This window comes from Hemicordylus capensis, chromosome 2, assembly GCF_027244095.1.
Source record: "Hemicordylus capensis ecotype Gifberg chromosome 2, rHemCap1.1.pri, whole genome shotgun sequence".
NCBI classification, from domain to species: domain Eukaryota; kingdom Metazoa; phylum Chordata; class Lepidosauria; order Squamata; family Cordylidae; genus Hemicordylus; species Hemicordylus capensis.
The window spans coordinates 406,199,500-406,224,057 of record NC_069658.1 but is presented as its reverse complement, the minus strand read 5'-3'; the positions used below and the strand labels follow the sequence as shown (position 1 = coordinate 406,224,057).

Sequence of the window (24,558 nt, the reverse complement as noted above, 5' to 3'; positions counted from 1 at the left end):
TAACCTGATCCAGAGCCTAGCCATGTGTTAGCCTCTGCGACCCAGACTGGTTTCTGACTGGAACACTGTCTCTTGCTGTGCCCTACTCTGCTTCCGGCTCTGAAGACTCAACAACTTCTCTGCTTCATCCCTTTCTGGACAGACTCCCACACGGGGTGGCTTGGTTGCTGACAGATGCCATAGCCAAAGAAGATTCTCCTATTCGCCAATTCCAGTTGGTGAGTGAAGAAGGAGAAGCTGCCACCACTAACAATGCATGCATCCAACCACTTGCTGAAGGGGGAGGGATGGGAGAAGCCACCCCAAGTCCCACCCACCCCATACACACACCCTATTTCATATTAAGTTTTCTGAGATAAACAACTAAGATGGTGCAACACACTAGCAGAAGGGCCAGCACAGGTCTTTATGCAGGGCTCACTTGGGCAACCTGGAACCAGCCCTGTTACCTATTAAACCTAGTATGGTGGGCATGATTGTAATATTAAGGCTGAGACAAAAGTTCTCATTTGAACTTGCAGGTCAAATCGAGGGGCAGGTAAAATGCAGAGTGTTAATTAGGCAATGTCAGAGAGCTGGGGGCAGTGGTCTTCCAAGCTGGCAGCTGCTTTTTTAAAAAAATGCATTTTTATTGACATAAGGCAGGTTACAGAAGGTAAGAACTAGGGTGTCCATAGGTCCTCTGTTCATATCAAGTCTTGCAAGATTCCCAAGCCAAATGCCCGGCAATGCAAGGCTGCCTCCCTTCCCATCTTCAGCCACCTCCCCACTTCCTAGATGATTAGCCACAGCAGACAGGCCGGGGGTGGTGGTTGTTAATTTGTTTATGCAGGGCTATTTTTCAATATACAGGAACTTTAAAAATGTATTTCTGTAGCAATATTTCCAAATACACAGCAGCATTCACAAAGGTCTTCATCCTACAAAGGAAGAGCAAGCCAGGAAGCATTAATTCATCAAGGAAAGAAAGGTCAGAATGTAATTATTTTGCAATGAGACAAAAGCAGCAGGAAAACTCGAAATGTTAACATTTTGTTTCACTGACCCAGACACAAAACATTTACTTCATAAAATCAAGAGCCACGGAACGCCCTCATTCTCTTAAGAATCAGAATGCTGCACAAGTGTGGGTGCCATGGCAGTATGCTCATCGACTCATCAAAATTTCTAACATTTATATTTGTATCCCATCTTACCTACAGGGAGTTTAAAACCATGTGCATGGGATTATTTGATTTTATATTTAGAACAACCTTGTGAAGTAAGTTAGGCTGAAAGGCAGTGGGTTGTCTATAGCTCCTCCATGAGCTTCAGCGCTGAGCAGGGATCTGAACACAGGTTTCCCCAGCCCCAGTCAAACATTTCATGAAGGACTCCATAGTAACTAACACTAGCACAAGAACAAAATGTCAAAGAGATAATGCCACTATGGCCTAAACATTATAGACTTTTGTTTAGGGAATTAATTTTTAAAATTTAGACTGAAGCCTATTAAGAGAGAAGTATATCATCCCTGAAAATGTGGGGGGTTCTTTCTTACCTAGAGTTATATGCTGGCAATGCTAGTAGGATCTCCTCAGGTCTTGGAAGAGTTAGGTTGTCTTGCGATCAGTGGAGCTGTAATTGCCCCATGAACAGATTCTCAAAATTAAGTATTTGATCCAGCTCTGCTTTTTGACAGCAAGAATGCTATAGTAGCAAAGAACATGTTTTTTCACCTCCATCTACCAAGCAGGTTCCACCCCCTTAAAATAAAATAAAATAAAAAATAGAGAATCTTGCAAAGCTTACTTATGCCTTTGTAACCTCCAGGCTTCATTACTGTAATATGCTCTGTGGGGTTGCTCTGAAGACAACTCAGAGTGGAAGATGCGAAGATAGACTTCCTGATGCATGTGAGATGGTATGAACATTATCAGACAATTTTATCCCAACTGCACTGGCTGCCAATTTGCTTCTTGGTTCAGTGCTGGTTCTTATATTTAAAGCCCTTCAGAGTCTGAGTCCCACATAACTCAGAGAATGGCCTCCATGTATTGTCCCCATGCCAGCTCAGGTCCTCCTCTCAGACCCTGCTTCAGCTTCCAACTTTTCCAAAAGTATTTTCCAAATGAGAAGCAGGCCGTTCACATCAGTTATGCTGAAGCTATGGAATAATCTTCCTGCTAAGGGGAGATTTCATCTTTCCACTGGCCTTTCTCAGGGGATGCAAAGCACCTCTCTTCTGTTTGATTCAGCTGGCTAGTTTGGTTGTTTTGGCCCCATTTTTACAATTTTTCTTTACTGAAATTATATACCTGGCACAATGGAAAGACAGCTAACAAATTATTTTCATAATAATAATTTTAATATTTGGTTAGCATGACCAGGTGTGAAGTCTGTGTATAGATCATTGTTTGGCAGGAATAAAGCTACCACATATTTACACATTATTCCTAATAATGGCTCCCCAGCATTGTGTTCTTCAAATAATAAGCCAGTTCATTTTCTTTCTGACAACCAGGTTTTGCTTCAGGCAATTCAAATGTATATAACTGTCAGGGACATTTTGTACAAATCATCCCTTTGTTCCATAACATTTATCTAAGGGTTGCTGATCTGCTCTTTAGCTTTCGAAAAAGCCTCATCTATGGTCTTGACACAAAACCTCCCAAAGAGAGTTGTCATTAGAGCCAACCAGTGTTCCCTCTAACAGGGATTCCCAAATGTTGTTGACTACAACTCGAAGAATCCCCAGCTACAATGGCTTTTGCTTGGGGATTATGAGAGTTATAGTCAACAACATCTGGGAATCCCTGTTAGAGGGAACACTGGTGCCAACCTTGTTTCCCGTCTCAACTTCACCAGCTTTCCTGCATAGGGTGGCTGCCCTAGTATCCATTGTTCTGCACATACACATGATCCACACCCACTACCAGATACAAGTTTGCATAAAAGAAAGGCCAAAGCCATTTTCATGTCTTCCACTGGCTAGTAGGCAACTGAATGTGTATTGTGGACTGAGTGAATGTTGATAATGGACTTCAATTCTAATATTATTAAGAAGCCCCAATGTTGTAACCTGACCATGAAAGTCTGACAATAAATAGTCTGTGCTGGATTTCTGCTCTGTAACGATAACAGATTTACTATTATAAGAACTGATCCTGACTCTACTGCTTTAGATAAGCTCTGCAGTAGGGCTTCCCAGACATCTGACAGTTTCTTCCTTAATTAAAATGGAAGGCATACCTCACTCTTACACCCCAAAACATTTTTTAAAAGTAAGAATTAGCCACCTCCTAAGGACATTCTCCATCACCGCACGGATCACAGATCAAAGTGCGTCTCCGGGTTGGAAAGAGTCCAGTTCAAAGCAAAGACTCCTGCAGAAACACAAATGGTGCTCTTTTCTGCAGGTGGCCCATTCTATTCCTTCTCTGCATTTAGCGGGCAGTGACTGAACTGTCTAATCCAGGGCTTCTCACACTTGGGTCCCTAAACGTTGCAGGACTACAACTCTCAACCACCCTAGTCACAACAGCTTTTGGCCTTGTGGCTAGGGATGCTGCAAGGTGTAGTCCAACAATATCTGGGGACCCAAGTTTGAGAAGCCCTGGGTCTAATCCACACCCAATGCAGAGATACAGTGTAAGTTACCTGCCCACAAGAGAGTCTCGTGCGTTGGAAGGAGACAAGGTGCAAACAGCAACTCGTGCAAAGATGCAACAAGCAGCTTTCTCTAAGGGCAGGCAGTTCTGCTGAGACTTTGCACTGGGAGTAAATGAATGAACTAAGCACTCTCCCGCCAAAGTGAGCTCCCGTTCATGAAAGCTCCTGTCAGAATAAATGGGTTAGTCTATAGGAAGTTGCAGAGCTCTCTGTTGTTTAAACAAGAATCAGAAATAAAAGAGATTAAAGGACACAATAAAAATGAAAAAATCACAGTTCCCAAAAAAAGAAAGAAAAGAGCAATCAAAAGTATATCTCTTTAACTAACAAATACATTTAAAAAGAAAGGACACAACACAATATGAAAAGTGACAAGGAGAAGCAAGAGAGATATGCATTAAATATTTGGACAGCATTAGGAGTAATTTCTTTGCTGAAAGCTATAGTGCTTTGTGGCCTTTAATTACATGTATAAGGCCAGCTTTTCAAGAGACTAACTCATGCTAAATCCCAACTGCTCTTTGCCTGCAAATCTTTATACTTTAGTTCATTGTTTAATACATTTTATAACATATATTAGTCATTCAAGTTAATTTAATTGCTTTCTTTCAGAGAGGATGAGCTATGCCAGGACATCAACCTACAGCAAGACACAGCTCCCGATTGCAGCAAAATTAAGCACAGCAAATTTCCTGATACAAGATTTCCTGATACAAGAACAATCTCATTACTTGCCTCGGATGATGTTGAAGGGGCCAACTGGTTTTACATCATTAAAGCTTTGAACAAGAAATCAACCCCTTGTAAAAACCCAGCCCCTATTAGTGGGGAAGAAATGGAAGAATTGTGTGTATCTGCATACTCCTTAGAGACTCAATATGACAAGCAGCAATGTTCTTATTCCATTCCTGTGTATTCAAGGTTCTATAGGCTGCAGCTGTCATATAATGAGTCAGACCATAGGTCCATCTAGCTCAGTATTGTCTTCACAGACTAGCAGTGACTTCTCCAAGGCTTCAGGCAGGAATCTCTCTCAGCCTTATCTTGGAGATGTCAGGGAGGGAACTTGGAACCTTCTGCTCTTTCCAGAGCGGCTCCATCCCCTAAGGGGAATATCTTACAGGTCTCACACATCAAGTCATTTTACAGATTCAGACGTTATGCAACGCTTATCTATTTGATTGCACAGGTGTGGGTGAGTGCTTGCATTTCAGCACACGGTCACGTGTTCTGTCTCACCTCAGAAAAGTGAGAAAAGTTAATTTACCAGCTAAATTGCATTCACTAAAGGCAGGATAAGCTGCCCAGTAACTTCAGCCTAGTTTACATGGGTAAATGCAGAAACTGTTCGCTTACAGAAGCAAAAGAGGCCAACAGAAAAAAGAAAAGATTTATCTTGCAATTATGGAAGTAATTAGAAGAACCAATTTAGTTTAAAGCTCCTCACTGTGCTGAGTGGCGCTTACATACATCGTAAACAACTACTTTTGTACTAGGAATGCACATTGTCAAAAAGGCAGGGGCGGAGAGAGAGGGAGAAAGAGAAAGAACAAGGGCAGGCAGGGAACATCTGCTACAAGCCACCAACTCAAAATGGCGCTGGTGCTGAAGACATGGTTCTCTCCATGGGCACTGTAACCCATCGGAAATGCTATTTCTATTAAAAGACTTGTATCTCACTCTTCTGCTCCACCTGGGATCCCTCAAAGAGGCTAGAAATCATCATATTAAAAAAAACAATAAAATAACAGTTAATAATGAAAAGAAAAGAAAAACCTCTGAACAGCCAGCAGCAACACTAAATTGGCAGCCAAAATTGAATTAAAGAGCATCCTTGTAGAATGAGAATCTAAACATTACTGTTTGAGCCTGATGCCTAAAAGCACCAAGGGAAGAGAGTCACCCAGGCCAACACCACCATCAATAAAGCCCAGCCCTGCATTTCCACCTTCTGTTCCTCAGATAGTGGGGGTGGGGAGGAGTACTCAGCAGAGCCTCTTCTAAATGGGGGCAGTGTGAGTGAGGAAGTGGTCCTTTACACAATTAGATCCCACATAGTTTAGAGCAGGGCTGCATAACTCAAATGCCCTGGTGGGCCGGAACCATCCACAACTTGGCGTGCAGGGGCCAAAGTCAAATTTTTAGCACATTATTACATTAAAATTAAAGATATTATTAGTTACTTGTGGATCTATTCCCCCAGTCAACAGACCCATAGTTTTAACCAAGGATAGTGGCCAGAAAATAGATCCTGTCCCTGCTCAATCAGTGGGGCCCCTAGAGTGCACCCCAGCCCCAAACAAATGCCAAGTCCTCTCCTCTCCCTAAATTGTTGTCGCTTTCAGGCTGCAATGCTAGGCATGCTTACATGGGAGTAAGACTCACTGGGAACACTATTGAGCATAATTCTGAGAACGCATGCACAGGGTGGCTCTATCAGGCAGTTTCCAGCTCCTGTATTGCTGCAGGATACCTGGGGGGCAGTAAAATAGTCCCTGCGGGCCAAATCTGGCCCCCAGGCCTTATGTTGTACAGGCCTAGTTTAGAGCTTTAAAAGACAAAACTAATGCTAACTATATGGCTTGAGAACCAAGTATCCAACGATATCTGCTTACTCCCATATTAACCTACTCATATGTTGAGGCAGAGGTGCACCTAGGTAATTTTGGAGATTGGGCCTAAAGGCCTTGGGAGCCCCATCCCACCCCGGCAAATTAAGCACCATCATGTTCGGCTGGGTGACCACACCACCCGGGACAGACTTCGGATTTGGGGGCCCCCAGGGGCTTTGGAGGCCCTGGACTTCGGCCTAGAAGTCCAAGGTAAGAGCGCCTCTGTGTTGAGGTCATCTTTGGACACTGTTCTCCAAATGCTCCTGCCTGTGGAGGTTAGGGAGTGACTGGAGACAGAGCTCCCTCTCAGTGACGGTAGCCAAATCTATGGAAAGCTCTCTCCAGGGACACTCACCTGGCATACCCTTCAGCACTAGAAGACAACCTTTTTATTTGCCCAGGGCTGTTAAAATACTATATAGGCTGTTTTTAATTCTGCTATATTTCTTTTAAACATGTTTTTATTGCCCTGCTCTTCAAACTTTGCTTTTCAGACATTTTGGCTGGTCAGAGACTGTAAACAAGGATTGGCTTGGCTTTTGAGACACTTTATTTTATTGTAACCTATTTTGATTATTTTTAACATTTTGTAAGCTGCCCTGGGATTGGCTACAGTGATGAACAAAAAGGAAATTAATGAACCAACCCAAACAAATCCAGCATCGATTTGGGTTTGGAAACAAACCGTGAGTCATTCAAGCTGGTAAAGTCTTAGAGCTATATTATCAACTAATTGGGCTCAAGTCACCAGCAAATGAAGTTTCCAGGCACTTTTTGAAAGCATTCCCAAATCAACGATAATGGACCAAAAACAGCCTCGGACAAAACACAACATTCCCTAGTAAATATCCCTGGCTTGAGCTTTGTTTTCATCCCTGCTTGAAATTCTTAAATTAAAGTTATTCTCATAGTCAAAGCTCACCTCCAAAATCAAGAAGATAATTGTTTCTGTTTCTCCAGCTCTAACTGGGAGAAAATCAGATCACTCAGCAGCAATCACTTTGAATTCTAATACTGAAAAAGAGCAAACCAAAAGGAAGAGGAAAACAGCAGCAATATATAGCATGCATTACAATCACAAGATGATTGCATTTTTAAAAAATGAACACATAACCACATACTTGGTATTTACCACGTGAAGGCATCTAACATGTGTAATGCATATCAGGTGAAAGTTCAAAGATATTTCACCCAATACAGAAAATAGCATCTGCCTGTACATTGTGTCATAAAGGCATTCACCATGTGATGCCCTGCAAAAGGCATCTCATAACATATTTACTATAATCAATGTATGAAACATCCTTCTCAGTTCTTCCTAAACCAGGCAAAGATCCAGTTCTCTGTTCGAGCTACAAAGCAGTATCCTTGATAAACATGGATGAAAAAAATTCCCATTGACTGCAAACCATAACATCACAGGCTTGTGATGATCTCTCAACTGTGCAGGTGTGCCTCGCAGTTGGCAAGAGACGCTGGGCCAAACAGACAGGCCCAGCATCGCTCCGGTCATCACACAGCGGTGACGGTGGAGAGAAAGACTGCTCCACTCACCCCCTGGCAGCCACCCCTCAGCCGCATGGTGGCAGTAATTAAAAAAACATGGAGGCACAGCAAGGTGGGCGTGGGGTGGCTGCCGGAGGCCCCCCAGCCATTTGGAGTCCCCCCTCCGCCAGACCTTGGGAGGCCACAGTGGGCTAACTTGTGGACTGTCTAAGCAAATTGGTGCAGTTGTAGTGAGTGACACACAGGGACACCTCAACAGCATAGTTTGTGACGTTGTTATCCACCCCAATGCAAGATGGCGGACTCAAACATTTGAGACACAAGAAGGCTAAATTGTGAACCGCCTTATCAGTTTGAACCAAATTTGCTACAGGTGTAGGTACACATAGGGATGGCTCAATGGCATAGTTTGTAATGATGTCATCCACCCTGATTCAAGATGGCAGATGCATGAATGTTTGAGGTGCAAGTGGGCTAACTTGTGAACTGTCTAACCAATTTGGAACAAATTTAGTCATAGGAATAATGAAAGGAAAGTAGGCAGATTAGTTCTTACTAGAACAACTTGTTTCTTCTGCTATACTCAGCCATTTCTTTTCTTGTCGCTCACTATATCTGACCTCTAGTAGCCTCATTTTTACTGTTTATAATTTTATTTTATTAAAAAAAACAATCTTAAAGAACAGCACAAAAATTAAAATGAACATGGGAATGAAACCACAGATTGTTCCATTCTTTCATTATCTTCGAGATCAGGGCTTATCCTTCTTCTTCCACATCCGTACACTGCAGATTCATGTTTATTTAAATATTTATTACACCTATTGCAGTGGACAAAATTGACTTTTCCAGTGAATTTTGCCATGTTCAAACACTCTTCACCTGTTTTTCTGTTTCATATATTAGAAGCATTCGCAAGGCTTGGAAAGTTGAAGCATTGGGTACAGACAACGGCAAACGATAATCTAAGTTGTGGTTTCCTTTAGGTTCATTCAATACAGCCCTAGACATTTTTGGGACATATGATCACAAATTACTTCCCCACTCAAGTACATTCTTGGAGATACCTACATTTTGCACTGTTTATCAATTTAACAGTAATTGAGCATCTGCCTGACTACATTTTGTCACAAGGACTACATTTCATTACAAAGACAAAATATCTTTTTAGATTATTAAAACTCAAATGTAAAAAATGGGAATCTGCAGAGCAGTATTTGTATGCTCCAAGTATGGTTTTCAGAATCATTGCTATTTATATGCACATTCTTCTGAAATGACTAAGTACAGAAATAATGGGGATGGAAGGAAGGGGAAAAAAGAAGAGGGGAAAGCCTTCCTAACAACAAAGAAACAACAAAGAAAACCTAAACAAAAAAAGTCAATTTTTCTCTTTTTGGCTACTTTGTAAGAACAAAGTAGCACAATACATTAGATTAAAGCAGTATGCATTTACAGCAATTTGCTTTTCATGGAGACATCCTTTTACTTGGTGCTTTTTGGATTAATCACTGATATGCCTCAGTTTGAACAAGAGCATAATCACCAACATTACTGCTATTAGCTTGGCATCTACTGTTTCCCCAACATCTTCCATTTGGTGGGGGGAGGGGGAGGGACATGCGCTGTAGCTTTAGTTGGGGAGGGAAATTATCTGCAAATTTATTGCACTTGTTTGGAAATAAAAATTATGGCATGCATTCATGAAGAAATAGAGTCTTAAACAGACTTGAAAGGAGCACAATAAAAAAAGCCAGCTATATTGCCGATCACAATATTGCCAAGGAAGAAGCCATGAAAGATAGAAGGGATATGGTGGAGAGGCCGTAATATTCAAATCAATGTGTCAAATTAAGACCCTATCATATGCTTGGTCTGATTTTGCCTGCCTGCTTCATCATCATCAAACCCAACCATCACTGAACCTCTCAATATTCCTTTTGTGGTCCTCTTGTTTGTCAAGAATACACAGTCCCTCCTGTTGCTTAGGCTTACATGAGCCTTTTCCCCCTCTCCCCATCTCCTCCATATGCATACAGCCACACATATATTCATAGGCAAGAGAGAATCTAACAAAATACTTTGATATACTTATGCAGGGGCATAAACTTCATGGAGGCTCATACCCCCACCCCTGTTTTTCCTGGAGGAGGTAATGTTCCCACCCAGGTGACAGGTAGCATCAGCAAGCTCTCATGCTGTCAAGTTCATCAGTCAGTCCTAGGAAGCATGCTGCATAACAAGCAGAAAAGCTAAGCTAGTGGTAACTTTGACAAGTACGGGTTGCGTGTGCACCTGCCGCCACGTGCATCGCATGTCGTGTGTGCACATTGCATGTGTGACATATGTGGTGGGCGCAAGCACACACACAGCCCATATTTCTGGTATTTCCAGGCAACAATGGGGTCGGGGGGCAGGGAGGAATGCTGCCACCCCCAAAACTTTTTTTAAAAAACAGAGCGCCAGCAGGGGGAAAGTGGCAGGAGGGATAAGTGCAACCACCCCACCCTTAAATGGAGACCCCCGCCAGCGACAAACCACGCCTCCACGTTTCTGTGCACATCACTACCCTTGATGCGTTTTCTCAGCCCAACTTGGCAAGGCAATGGAGATCGGCAGTTAGAGCTGACCTAGGCCGCCGTGATGCCGCTGTTCAATGTCTCTGTTCCCTCCTCTGTGCCTCTCTCTCTCTCGCATTCCCTCTCGTCAGAACTCTTGCAAGATGTGCCACGTACCTCGAGTTGGGCACCACATGCCTGTAGCATTTTATTCACAGACGCGTGTGTGTGTGTGTGTGTGTGTGTGTGTGTGTGTGTGTGTGTGTGAGAGAGAGAGAGAGAGAGACAGAGACAGACAGACAGACAGACAGACAGAGACATGGATGCTTATATCTATCATGCTACCTTACGGAGAATGCTTTGCTATGCTTTTTGCATGTTCATTTTATGGGAAGTGTTTGGGGACCATGTTTGCTCTGATCTTGTGTACGGTTTGTACTTTGTTGTCCTCCTAGTATGTACTATAGTCTATATAGTATACATGATGAGTTAGAGTCTAATATTCCCCCAAACTCACTGGTGATGTATAAGCTAGCTGATTTTTTTGGATGTTGTCCCATTTTTGGAAGTGTCCAGCAGAACACTTTCCCACTAGCACAAGTCAAAGGAAAGGATGTGAATAGGCCTTTGTTCTGCTTAAAAACACATTCAAGTTTCATGTCAAAACTTCCCTCAATTCCAAAAGCCAAGTTTGGCTTGGTCTGGCTGTCCTTTGTGGATTTCTGGTTTCTCACTAGTCTGTTAGGAATCTTGTTCCTATTGTTTGGAAATCTGCTACCTTCAGGGAGAAACATTAAGCTTTTTATTGCTTTGCCTATCTCCAAGAGGAAGATTACAATCTCTAACTAGCTTTCCACATTTCCCTCGCCAGATGCTAAATTTGCAAATCTTCCCTTATAAAGAAACCAGCCAGCTAAAGGAGAGTTAGGTGGGGTCTGTCAGCAGAGGGACTCTTGAGGCTTCTGTTTCTAACAAGTTTACTTTGGTGTCAGTTTAGCTTTGTTAGCTGAAACCAGGCTGCATGACTCCTGGGAGCATGCAAACTTCACCAGGATGCAAGCTTTTGTTTTCTGAACTTCAACTTATGACCTAAGAGCTACTGAGCATCCTATCTAACATCAGACAGGAAGAAAGGTATCTCACCTGTGCATTTAACCATTTTGGCCTGTAAACTGTCCAACTTTTTATAAATAAACTAGCTTTTGATTGTTTTTAACTTGATCTGGCTGGAAACATACTCTATTCTGTCTCCCTATGTGCCTGCTCCGGCTACGTGCTCTTTAAAGAGGTTTTAAGGCATGTTGTCTATATTTTGAGTTCACTCTGGCTCTAGATAGAACAGGGAAGGTTTTGATGTTAGTTTTGTCTTATAGGAGACTGGTGGCAGCTCTACTGGAGGATTTTTTAAATCAACATGGGGCTTCATTTAAACTATCTGTAAAAATATATACTGAAAAGTCACCAAGGGAATGCTTCAATGGGAGGCCTAAGCTTCAAAAGAGTTGGGTATCTGAGGTGTAGAATAGGTTGTTCCATAGGTGGCTTGTACTCGTGGTTTAGTGCAGCACAAGGAGATACTTTAAAATCTCATGTCCTGAGCCAAACGCATTTCGACTGATGCACGCTTGATGGGAGCACCACTGAGAGAGGATATTCACAGCAACAGACCTGTGTTGAAATAGATTACATGTTGAATTTTTAAACAACCTCATGGGAATACAAGGAGTGTGATTCAACACAGTTAATGCCACAGATGAAGACTGTGCATCAGTCAAAAAGCTTGTATCTTTATTATGGAGAGTATATTTTGTTAATTGCCTTTTTAATATATATTCTGTTTGGGTTGACACTGGTTGTAGTGGTTAGAGTGCTGGACTAGGACCGGGGAGACCCGAGTTCAAATCCCCATTCAGCCATGATACTAGCTGGGTAACTCTGGGCCAGTCACTTCTCTCTCAGCGTAATCTACTTCACAGGGTTGTTGTGAGGAGAAACTCAAGTATGTAGTACACTGCTCTGGGCTCCTTGGAGGAAGAGCGGGATATAAATGTTAAGTAAGTAAGTAAGTAAATAAATAAATAAATAAAATATGGTACCTATCTTTTACAAACTAAGAATATAGATCAGTGATTCTCAAACTTGGGTCCTCAGGTGTTATTGGACTTCAACTCCCATAATCCCCAACCAAAGGCCACTGAGGCTGGGGGTTTATGGGAGTTGAAGTCCAGTAACACCTGAGGACCCAAGTTTGAGAATCCCTGATATAGATTGTGGGTCCTGGTTGTTAATACATTTGTACTCTGGGTTAAAACTAATATCAAGGTATAGAACATATATCTGTTTTTAGGGGAGCTCTTTTTGTTCACCAGGTGGCCTATAGCCACCAGACTAGTAGCCACTGATAGATGAACAGTCAGATCATCACCACTACTATTATGGAAAGGTTTCTAACAAAAAAGTGGAAAATATACGCTAAGGGTTTTGCTGCTAATACCACTGGTGATGGTGAGAGTTCCACTCTCAGTTCCACTAGACTTATTGCAGAAAACTTCCCCTCATGTTTTACATGGACATAAGGAGATAGTTCAGGAAATGAATCTATACATTATAGCTAATGGAGTTCATCCAGGCAGCACCAAACCAGGGGGCGGGTGGGCAGGCGGGATACATTCTGTGTGGAAGAATTCTAGTAGTGAATAGACTGAATGCATTTCTTCTCATTCATGCTCTCTGTACTTAGCTACTCTTGAGTGCTTTGGCTTCAATGCTTAATTTATGTGCATAGGAAGGAACATAGGACACTGCCTTATACTGAGTCAGATCCTTGGTCCATCTAGCTCAGTATTCTCTACACAAACTGGCAGCAGCTTCTCCAAGGGCAGGCATGAGTCTCTCTCAGCCTTATCTGGAGATGCTGTCAGGGAGGGGAGGACACTTGGAACCTTTTGCATGCAAGCATGCAGGTGCTCTTCCCAAAGCGATCCCATCCCCTAAGGCAAGGGTTCTCAACCTTGGGTCCCCAGATGTTGGTGGGCTTCAACTCCCACAACCCAAAACCACAATGGCATTTGGCCATTATGGCTGGGGATTATGGGAGTTGAAGTCCACCAACATCTGGGGACCCAAGGTTGAGAACCCCTGCCCTAAGGGGAATATCTTACAGTGCTCACATGTAGTATCGCATTCAAATGCAAACCAGAGTGGACCCTGCTTAGCAAAGGGGAGAATTCATGCTTTTCTACCACAAGACCTCTCCTCCTATGTGCCCGTGCCCCACCCCCACTGGGAAATTGAGAGGTCTGTGCCCCTGTACTTACTGTTTCCTCTACCTATTGCTCCCTGCTCTAGAAAGTAAAAGGAAGTCAAGCTATTTGTTTCTCTGCCTACAGCTGGAAACCCTTTTATGTCCTTTGACCACATATTTATTTATTTGATTTATTTATCAAATTTATACCCCACCCAAACTTACGTCTCTGGGCAGCCAACAATTAAAACACATATAAAAGTTAAATCAATTCAACAGAAAACACATATAAAGTTAAAATACAATAATTTAAAAACCATAAAATTAAACAGTATTTTTATTTAAAAACCTGAGAAAGCTTGGGTTAAAAAAAGCACTTTCAAATGTTTTTTAAAAACAGCCAGAGATGGGGAGGATCATAACTCAGCAGAGAGTGCATTCCACAATCTCGGGGAAGCAGCCGAGAAGGCCCGTCTCTGTGTGACCACTAAACGAGTTGGCGGTAGCTGGAGATGGACCTCCTCAGACGACCTCAATGGGCGGTGGGGTTCATAGCAAAGAAGATGCTCTCTTAAATACCCAGGACCTAAGCCGTTTACGGCTTTATAAGTTATAAATAGCACTTTGTATTTTGCCCGGAAACCTATTGGCAGCCAGTGTAATTCCATCAGCAAAGGATTAATGTGGTCTCTCCAAGATGACCCAGAGACAAACCTGGCTGCCGCATTCTGAACCAGCTGAAGTTTCCGGACTACGTACAAAGGCAGCCGCACGTAGAGCGCATTACAAAAGTCAAGTCTGGAGGATACCAACAAATGTACCACTGTTTTGAGGTCATTAATCTCGAGAAACTTGCACAGCTGGTGTATTAGCCGAAGCTGATAGAAAGCACCCCTGGACACCGCATCAACCTGACAAACCAAAGAGAGGTGTGGATCCAGGAGTACTCCCAGACTGCGGACCTGTTCTTTCTTGGGAAGTGTGACCCTATCTAGAACAGGTAGATCAAAACAGTCTCTGGAGTTCTGACCCTGCAAAATAAGTACTTCCGTCTTATCTGGATTCAGTTTCAGTTTATTCTCCCTCATCCAGCCCATTACTGCTTCCAGGCAGGCATTTAGGGAGGATTGCTATCTCCTGAAGAAGTTGACATGGAGAAGTAGATCTGGGTGTCATCAGTGTACTGGTAACACCCAGCTCCAAATCCCCTGATAATCTCTCCCAGTGGTTTCATGTAGATGTTAAAAAGCATTGGAGAGAGTATGGAGCCTTGAGGGACACCATACTTAAGCTCAGATTTTGAAAAGCAACAATCTCCAATCGACACCATCTGGAATCTGTCTGAGATGTAGGAGCGGAACCACTGCAAGTTCTGTGACCAAGTCCATGGTAAGGGACTCGGTTGGGCACTGGGGCAATCGGTACACCAACAGAAATCCCAATCTGTCCCTGGTCCCCAAACTTAAGTACATACATTCAATATGGTCCGATACTCTAACTGCAACCCTGGTAAGGGAAATGTCATCCTTCTAGACCACAGCCACTCCACTTCCCTGCCCACGTCCCCTCACCAGAAGAATCAGAAGAACTTCTTTGTTCAGTTAACAATAGCCCCAAAGAGGGACTGGGAAAGTCCCAGCAAACAAGTTGCTCTGTCTGGGCAAACAGCGCACTGTAGCTTCTCTCCAAGAATTAATTTTATGCTCAAAGAAGCTTCCTCCATAATCTCATTATGAGCTTTGCATTCATCTTTATAATTTTTAATAGCTATTGTCATTTTCTTTGCATGAAGCTGCTCCTGCAGGGACAGATTCAGTGTCCAGAAACCTAGGATAGCAGACTGCATCGCAGCAATGTTACAGTGAACCTTTTGCTCCCAGCTTTTAGATAAAGCTGTGTCTAGGTAAAAGTGAGGAAAGGAACTAGAGAAGAACAAATGCAAGGGCCCTTGGAGATCACATACTGCATTGCTGGTGGGATCTATGAGGCCCACTCCAGATGTCCCGAGAACTGTATGTCCGCTTCTGTGGGATGTAAATGAACTGGATGTTACTTTGCTGTGTTTTAAAATGTGGACTTTATAAAGTCAGAATGGCTGAATCTGCAATTCTGAGCATAAACTTCAAAGTTAAAAAATGTAATTTAATGAAACAGAAAGGCAAACAAATAAAATTATTCAAACCAGTAATAACCCACTTTATCCTATACTGGAGATTCAATTGGGAGAGAATGTACATACACACTTACTTCAAATGAGGATACACTTTATGCATCTGGATGAAGGATGTTCTGGTCTCAAAACTTGCTACAATAAAAATCCATCCATCTTTAAGGTACCTCAAGATTCTTTGTTATTTTTACAGTGAAAAGGCTAACGTGGCTACCTCTCTGGAATTGGGTGGCAAAGCATTTCATGTTAAGATTGGCTTGACAGTTTATCCTCTATAATAAAAGGCTTGAGCGTGATCCGTTTCTTTCTTCGGCCCGTGTCTTTCTCGGAACGGCCGAGAAAGATACGGCCGCACGGAGACGGGCGGCCATGTTGGCAAGAGCGGCGGGCTAAGAAGAAACTACGGGGAGGGAGACGCTGGGATCGGGGAGGGCAGAGGCGGCGGCGGGTCCAGCGCGGCCGAAGCTGGACGGGAGGAGGCGGCGGCTCGGCCAGAGAACAAGGTACGGCCGAGCGGCCGCGAGACTGGGCCCGCTGGCGGCGGGGGAACTGGGCCCGCTGGCGGTCGCCGGCGGGGAGACTGGCCCAGCTGGCGGCGGTGGTCGCTGCAGGGCGACTTGGGTCAATGGCGGCGGAGGCGGGGAGAGGACTGGGCCTGGCCCACTGGCGGCGGCCACACTCGGCCCCGCCAGAGACGGAGGGAACGGGAGGTGAGGGGGGCGGGGAAAAACACGCTAGCGCCCGTTATTTTAACGGGCTAAAAAACACTAGTATTTTATAAATACCTGCTGGACAAGAGGGGGGAAACCTACCTCGTGTTACATTCCTCACATTCCTGTTGAGCCTATATGCCTAATTTTGAAGCCTATTCTGGGAAGCAGAGAAGCCACCGGCTCCTGGCACTCAGGGAACAGGTTCATTCCCTCGAAGCCAAGGTGGCTGAGCTGAAGAAGCTCAGAGTGTCAGAGAGGTACATGGACAAGACCTCCAGGGAGATGGTAGAGGCATCCCACTCCCAGGGCGATGGCTCCTCTGTTGTGAGGGAGAATGAAAGTCTTGAGGAAGGAGGACACATTCTGAGGAACGAACCCCTTCCATGAATGATAAGCACATATGCTCTCACACAGGGAATAATCCTCCATGGAGTGGGGGCCTCCTAGTAATGGGGGCTTCCTAGTAATTTGATCATTAGGGGTATAGAGAGAGGAGTCTCTGGCCCTTATGTGGACTTCATGGTGATTTGCCTGCCTGGTGTGTAGGCTGTGGACATCATGCTGTGTCTAGATAGACTGTTAGGCAGTGCTGAGGAGGAGCCAGCTGTCATGGTGCACATCGGCACCAACGATGTTGGGAAATGGAGTCGGGAGGTCCTAGAAGCCAAATTTAAGTTGTTAGGCAGCATATTGAAGTCCAGGACCCCCAAGGTAGCATTCTCAGAACTGCTACCTGTTCCACACACAGGGCCAGCAAGACAGACATAGATGAGGGGTCTCAATGTGTGGATGAGATGGTAGTGCCAGGAAGAGGAGTTTAGATTTGTTAGGCACTGGGATACATTTTGGGAGAAGACGAGCCTGTATAAAAGGGATGTGCTCCACTTGAACCAAGATGGAACCAGGCTGCTGGGGATTAAAATCAAAAAAGGTTGCAGAGCAACTTTTAAAATGACACCTGGGGGGTAGCTGACAGGAGCTAGGCAGTATCTGGTTTGGCAAATGCCATCCCTTAAGGTGCAAGGGTATAGATGATTGAGATAAAACAGAAGGGGGAAGAGCAGAACCAGATAAAGAGCAGGCAGAAGGCTGTGCTAGCTGGTCAAATAGATCAAATGGTCGAAAGAAAGATAGCACACACCAGATAAGATATTCAGCACATAGGTGCTTAAATGCCAATTCTGGAAGCCTCCAAGCCAAGATGGGCGAGCTGCAGTGTTTGGTTGCAAATGAAAATATAGATATAGTGGGTATAACGGAAACATGGTGGAACAGTGAGAACCAGTGGGATACAGTTATTCCTGGATATAAACTCTATAAAAAGGAAAGGGAGCTGAGGATTGTGGGTGGAGTAACACTGTATGTAAAAGAAAGGATACAATCTAACAAGCTAGAAAACCTAGGAAGACTGGAATCCTCCATAGAAACTTTGTGGGTAACCACACAAGACCTGAAAGGAAGTGTAGTACCAGTGCTATCGTAGCAGACATACTATCTGAGCTGTCGGTGACTGAAAAGAGATCTTGAGGATGTGGTGGACAGCTCATTGAAAGTGTCAACTCAATGTGCAGCAGCTGTGAAAAAGGTTAATTCCACGCTTGAAATAATTAGGAAGGGGACTGAAAATAAAACTGCTAATATTATAATGCCCTTATACAAAACGATGGTGCAGCCACATTTGGAGTACTGCATACAGTACCATATCGTAAGATATTGCAAAACTGGAAATAGGGACGTGCACAGTAACAGGTTCGGCACTCTCTTCCTGGAGCACTGAATTGGTTCGTTCCACCGGTGTTCAAGCTGGTTCAAATGGCAGGCAGTTGCTTTAAGGAACAGGGAAGGCGCTACCTACTTGTCAGCCCCTGCCCCGCCATTCCCCCTCTCCCGCCGACACTCTTCAAAAAAGTGAGCGTCTGCTGGGCTGCAGCATTCTTGCTTGCAGCCCCAATCAGCATCACCCTGTTGGCCGACGGGCACAGCCACTCTTCGGCCATAGCATGGTGATGCTGATTGGGGCTGTAAGCAGGAACACTGCAGCCCAGTGCATCCGGGATTTTTGGAGAGCGCAAGCAGAGGGGAAGTAGCGGGGCGGGGGCTGACAGGTAAGTACTGCCTCCCTTGTCCCTTAAAACACACACACACACACACACCACCCTCCCAGGAGTGCACGAACTAGTTCATGCACATCCCTACTGGGAAAGGGGCAGAAGAGGGCAGCCAAGATGATCAGGGGCCTGGAGCACCTTCCTTACAAGGCAAGGCTACATCTGGAATTTTTTAGTTTAGAAAAAAGATGAATGGGGGGACATGATAGAAGTCTATAAAATCATGCATGGTGTGGAGAAAGTTGACAGAGAGCATTTTTTCTCCTTCTCGCATAATACTAGAACCAGGGGGTCATCCCATGAAACTGATTCCCAACAAAATGAAGTACTTTTTCACACAATGCACTTTTTCACACAACGCATAATTAACCTATGGAATTCTCTGCAACAAGATGTGGTGACAGCCACCAGCCTGGATAGCTTTAAGAGGGGTTTAAATAAATTAATGGATGACAGTACTATCAATGGCTACTAGTCTGAGGGCTACAGGCCACCTCCAGCCTCAGAGGCAAGATGCCTCTAAATACCATTTGCAGGGGAGTAACAGCATGAGAAAGGGCATGCCCTCTCCTCTTGCCTGTGGGTTTCCCAGAGGCATCTGATGGGCCACGGTGTGAAACAGGATGCTGGACAAGATGGGTCTTGGGCCTGATCCAGCAGGGCTGTTCTTATGTACTTTCTCTTTATTAGTTTTATATTAAAAATTAAATATAGAAGCATGCAACACTTTATTTTGTATAATTTTGTACCCTAAACAACATACATTTAAACTTATCATAATCAAACAATAGTCAATGCATTTTACAGAAATATATCAAGTATTTATAGAAGAACATTCTACACCCTGTCCATTCATTTCAGTAAGCTTAATCTTATGCCTCCCAATTCTTAGTTTTGTATCATTATTCAGCTTGGTTAATGTGCATATAGCAGTTGTAAAAATACAACCAACATTTCTGAAGATTTCTGTAATTAGCTTCCCTCCAGCACTTTCAAAATGAATGCTGGATGAGCCAAAAGTAAAACGAAGGAGAAATGTGTGGCCCAAATGTAGGAAGTGAGCTAAACGCTTTCTTCAACAAATAAAAATGTGATGCCTCAGCAACATAGCTCAAGGACTTGTGAAAAATCAATGTTCCCCTTGAAGAGACAACTTCATTGTTTCTTTGACTATTGCTACCCCTACATAATCAATTGCTTTCGGCAGCAAAACATAATGTGCTGAAGAATGAATGCACCATTACAGCAGTGCATTATTATACAATCAACAGCCACCCTGATAGGATCACACTCCCAAAACATTGTTTCCTGGGTTAACAGTGCTGCTCCACAGCATCTGTAAAAATACAAACAAATAATAGAGAGATAGAGTTCAGCAAGACACATCCGCCTCTCTCTACACAAACAGAAACAAGTTGTTCTAAGAACTAATCAGCCTATTTTCCTTTCACTGTTTCTACAAATGGACTAAATTTTGTTTAAATCAAGGTTCACAAGTTAGATCCCTTGTACCTCAAATGTTCATGTGTCTGCCATCTTGGATCGGGGTGGATGACATCATTACAAACTACACCACTGAGGTGTCTCTGTGTGTCACTCATTACAACTGTACCAAATTTGGTTCAAATTGATTAAACAGTCCTCAAGTTAGTGCATTTGTGCCTCAAAGGTCCACATGTCCACCATCTTAGATCAGGGTGGATACTGTCATCACAAACGTCACCACTGGGGCATCCCTATGTGTCCATACAGCTGTAGCAAATTTGGTTCAAATCGGTTACTGTCCACATGTTAGTACACTTACGCCTCAAACATTTATATGTCCACCATCTTGAATTGGATTGGATGACATCATCACAAACTATGCCATTGAGGTGTCCCTATATGTTCCTACAGCTGTAGCAAATTTGGTTCAAATTGGTTATGCAGTTCACAAGTTAGCCCACTTGTGCCTCCAGAGTTTACATGCCCACCATATTGAATCGGTGTGGATGACATCATTGCAAACTACGCCACTGATGTGTCCCTGCATGTCACTCACTACAACTGTCCCTGATTTGGTTTAAATGGGCTAGACAGTCCACAAATTAGCCTGCTTGCACCTCAGATGTTCACGTGGCCACCATTTTGAATTGGAGTGAATGACATCACCACACCATGCCATTGAGGTGTTCCTATGTGTCCCTATAGATGTAGCAAATTTGGTTCAAATCGGTTAGTGGTTCACAAGTTATCCCACTTGCGCCTCAAAAGTTTACGCGTCTGCCATCTTGGATCAGAGTGGATGACATCATCACAAACTACGCCATTGAAGTGTCCCTACAACTGTACCCGATTTGGTTCATATTGGTCCAGGCATTGCAAAGTTGATACAGGGGAGGGCATACGGATGGACACATGGACACACAGGTACACACACACACACACACACACACACACAATGCTGGGTGATCTCATAAGCCTACTGGAAAGCAGGCTAAAAATGCTAGCTTTGTTTTAAAGACCTATAAAAATTCATAAAGGTTGGAAGGTAGATGGCTTGCAGAAATATTTAAAAAGGGCAGAACTACTGATGCAAATGTAGCTCCTACATCTTTAATGGGGCACACCAGCTGAACCCATTTCCACTGCAGAGCTAATAAAGGCAAAACAGCACCCTTGGGATCAGGCACTAGCTACCCTAGAAAGGCAACTAAAAAGAGACTTGTAATAGGGATGTCAAGCCGGTTCTCCATCCAACTGGGCCTGTTCTGCACTGGCCATGCCTTCAAAATGGCCTCTGTGAGCAGGGAGAGGGCTGAAAGGCCTGGAAAGGGGTCGAAAAGGCCCTCAAAAGACTGGAAGATGCTGGCAGCGGGATGTGAAGACTCATTGAAGACTCTGAGGCCGCAGCAGAACCCCCGGAAGCCACTGGACTCAGTGGTAAGTTTTCTTTTAAAAAAAAGTTTTGGGTGCTCCCCCTGCAAGCCAGGCCCAGACCAGTTCGGCCTTCAGCCAAACTGGGGCCTGGCTCAACATACACGAAACTGAGCCAGGCCCGATTCAAACCGAACTACGCTTCCTGGTTCCATGCACACCCCTAATCTGTAATGGTGAATCACAAACTAAAGAAAGAGAGAGAGAGAGAGAGAGAGAGAGAGAGAGAGAGAGAGAGAGAGAGAGGGAGTGTGTGTTTCAACTCTGCTTTTTTTCAGCTGTGAAGATATTAGCATGCAGTACTTTGATGTCACCACCACTAAGCTACCACTGCTGCAGGAATCTCCCTTCTCAAGCTGCAGAATATCTAAGCTTCACGGAATCTATACAGCACTTCACGGTTCTGAAATAGGTTTCTCACCTTTTTAAAGATGTTGACTTATTTGAGTCAGAAACCTTAGAGTAAACCACACATTTTAATTTTTTATGTATACGCTACACAATTGAACCCCTGCTCTGGAAGCTTCTAAAAGATATCTTGACCAAGGAGCGAAGTGAGGGTGCAATATGAATGTAACACCTTGAACCCATTGGATAAACATGAAGGCCTTTTGGTTGATGGGTGCCTGAAAAAGGTTACGTCATTTTATTATTTTACCATCCATAAACATTCCTTTAGTCATGAAAATCTGTCAGGAGGCTGCAGTGCAGTGCAAATAAGCAGCCTCTTCTGCTTGACTGGTACAAATTGAGGGCTACAGCAAATAGCTTTAACCCCAGGGTGAGCCAAGAAGCTGTTATCGTGGTTGCTGTTTGTCTATCATTAAAATTCTCTGCCCAATTTTTCTTCATCAGCTGTCTTTTCTGACATTCTCTCCACTGCCTCTTTGCCATTAATCAAGGGAGTCAATGAGAAAAGAAGAGCTTCAGCACCAAACAACATGGGTCTGAAGCATATCTGCATTCAGTCCTGAACAGTGCCTTTATGCCCTTGAGGCAATGCCTTGGAGTCCCAATCAAAATTAAGACTTACTGCATTAGACACAACCTTTCCTGGTAAGGTGGAGAAGGCAGGACACAAACTATGTTCCCCCACATGATCCTTGCCGCTCTGAGCTCGCTCCTGCCACGTGCCCACACGACCAGCACACGACTGATTCACGAGTGGTAAGGGGGTGGGGGGAAGCAGGCTGGGGCCTTCCGCATCCCACAATGCACTGTGAAAGGATTTACCAGCAATGGCATGGGAGCTACTACAGCTGAGTTACCCATATACAGAGCATTAACATTTGAGAGAGGGCTGTTGATTTGGTCACTTGCTCACACCCAGTTTTCTTGGTCCCCTGGGGCTCACAGATCTTTGCTAGCAAAATTTGGATCAAGTTTTATCATAAAGTAAACCACTTCTTACTGAAAACTGAGTGCAATACCAAAAAAGCAGTACGTTGGGCCAGGTAAGAAGAGAAATCAAGAACACAGAGGCAACCACTATGCAAGACAGAGATGACTGCAGTTGCTCATCAAATCTTCATCCATTTCTCCCATCTCTTAAATGCATATTAGTAACCCCATATTTTTAGAATCCTAACTATCACATATTTTGTTTATTGCCTGAAACATTCAAGCTGTTTTATTCTAGGGTTTTCTTTTGGAAGGGGATTGAGAGGAGAGTAAGGTTCTTTAACTAAGAATGCAAAAAATAGATGCTTTATTTTCAGTGAATGCACACTTCTTGGGAGAATTTCTATGCCATTCCCTCTGTGATCAGTTCTGATTGAACAATTAATAGTGCCCAAACCTGGGGTGGGGGGAGGGAATAACAGTAACACTCCTGCTACGAAGCATGGTGACTTCTGCCTGATGGAATCTGTAATGGGGGTGGTGGTGGCAGGCTGGCTCAGAAGAAGGCATGAGCATCTGCTCTGAGGGTTCTGCTCTTAGGAAGTCACTGTAAATGGGTGGCAATCTGTTGTTAAGTGTTATTCTGCAAGCTATTAGATGATGAACAGCCACCTCTTCTGCAAAGTCTAATTGGCATAGAAAATCTGACAGAAGACAGGGGACATTAAGAGAAAAAAATTCAAACCTCAGCACATTTCAGGCACACATCCCACACTGAATGTGGTAAATCACCATAATTTCGCCAGAGTTCTGACTTGAGGTACACTTGGGTCTTCCCAGAGCTTACTCAGTCTTACCCAACTTTCCTTCTACCACACAAGAAGTTATCATACTATAGCATTTCATTGCTGCCCCAGTAATGGAGAGAACTAAAGGAGCGATACCACTGGCAAAGCAATGTGAGCCTACCACTGCTCTGGCAGGAGATGAATGAACATCCACAAGCAGCCTTCTGATGCCGTTTTCATGCCAGACTGCCATTGAATCTAATTGGCTCACAGTGGATTTAGCACTCACATTTGTTCCATGGTGCTTGGAACTATGATGCATAAATGTGACATCTAACATGACTCATGTTTTGCTGCTGTTTTGCCCTATGACGTTTATCTCTGGGAGCACCAATGGGTATTTGCTGCATTCCCTGAAATCACAAGGCAACCAATGGATGCTTAATCAGAGCATTCTTAAGAATGCTTATCAGAGCAGGGTTGTGCACTTTCTTTCCCCCACATCTCATCCAACTATGGAGAAGTGCACTAGCTGCAAAAACATGCAGACACATACAAGCCATCAAGCAATTCCGCAAGAAAAATCCAAATACAATGCCGGCTGGAGTATTACTTTGACCCCGTGAATAGGCAGAAACTTCCCTTGTAGGAAAACCATCAGCTCATTCCACCACGTTCAAAAGAATTTCTTGACAGCTGCATGATTAAATGTATAACAACATTAGAAAATCACAGGATGGTTTGCTAGAAGGTTTATACATGAAAACCCCTGATCTGTTGGTTATAGGTGCTCAGGGATAAAGCGATGTGCGCCAGTTTCACAGGGTTCTTCCACAATCATCAAGTAAAGTAAAGTTGCTCCCAGGAGTCGGTGTCGACTCCTGGAGCCCACAGAGCCCTGTGGTTTTCTTTGGTAGAATACAGGAGGAGTTTACCATTGCCTTCTCCCGC

The 24,558-nt window shown here is 43.8% G+C and overlaps 1 protein-coding gene and 1 long non-coding RNA gene across 6 annotated transcripts in view; both read right to left on the bottom strand.

Annotated features, from left to right (window-relative positions):
• The window catches only part of SLC39A11 (solute carrier family 39 member 11), a 498,275-nt gene that overhangs the window by 266,434 nt on the left and 207,283 nt on the right, over positions 1–24,558 (bottom strand). The gene's annotated exons all lie outside the window — the stretch shown is intronic.
• LOC128345076 (uncharacterized) lies at positions 358–22,611 on the bottom strand. Its single transcript, XR_008316256.1, has 3 exons — positions 22,512–22,611; positions 7,186–7,277; positions 358–920 (listed from the first exon to the last, which is right to left on the bottom strand). It is a non-coding gene; the product is annotated as an uncharacterized LOC128345076 (long non-coding RNA).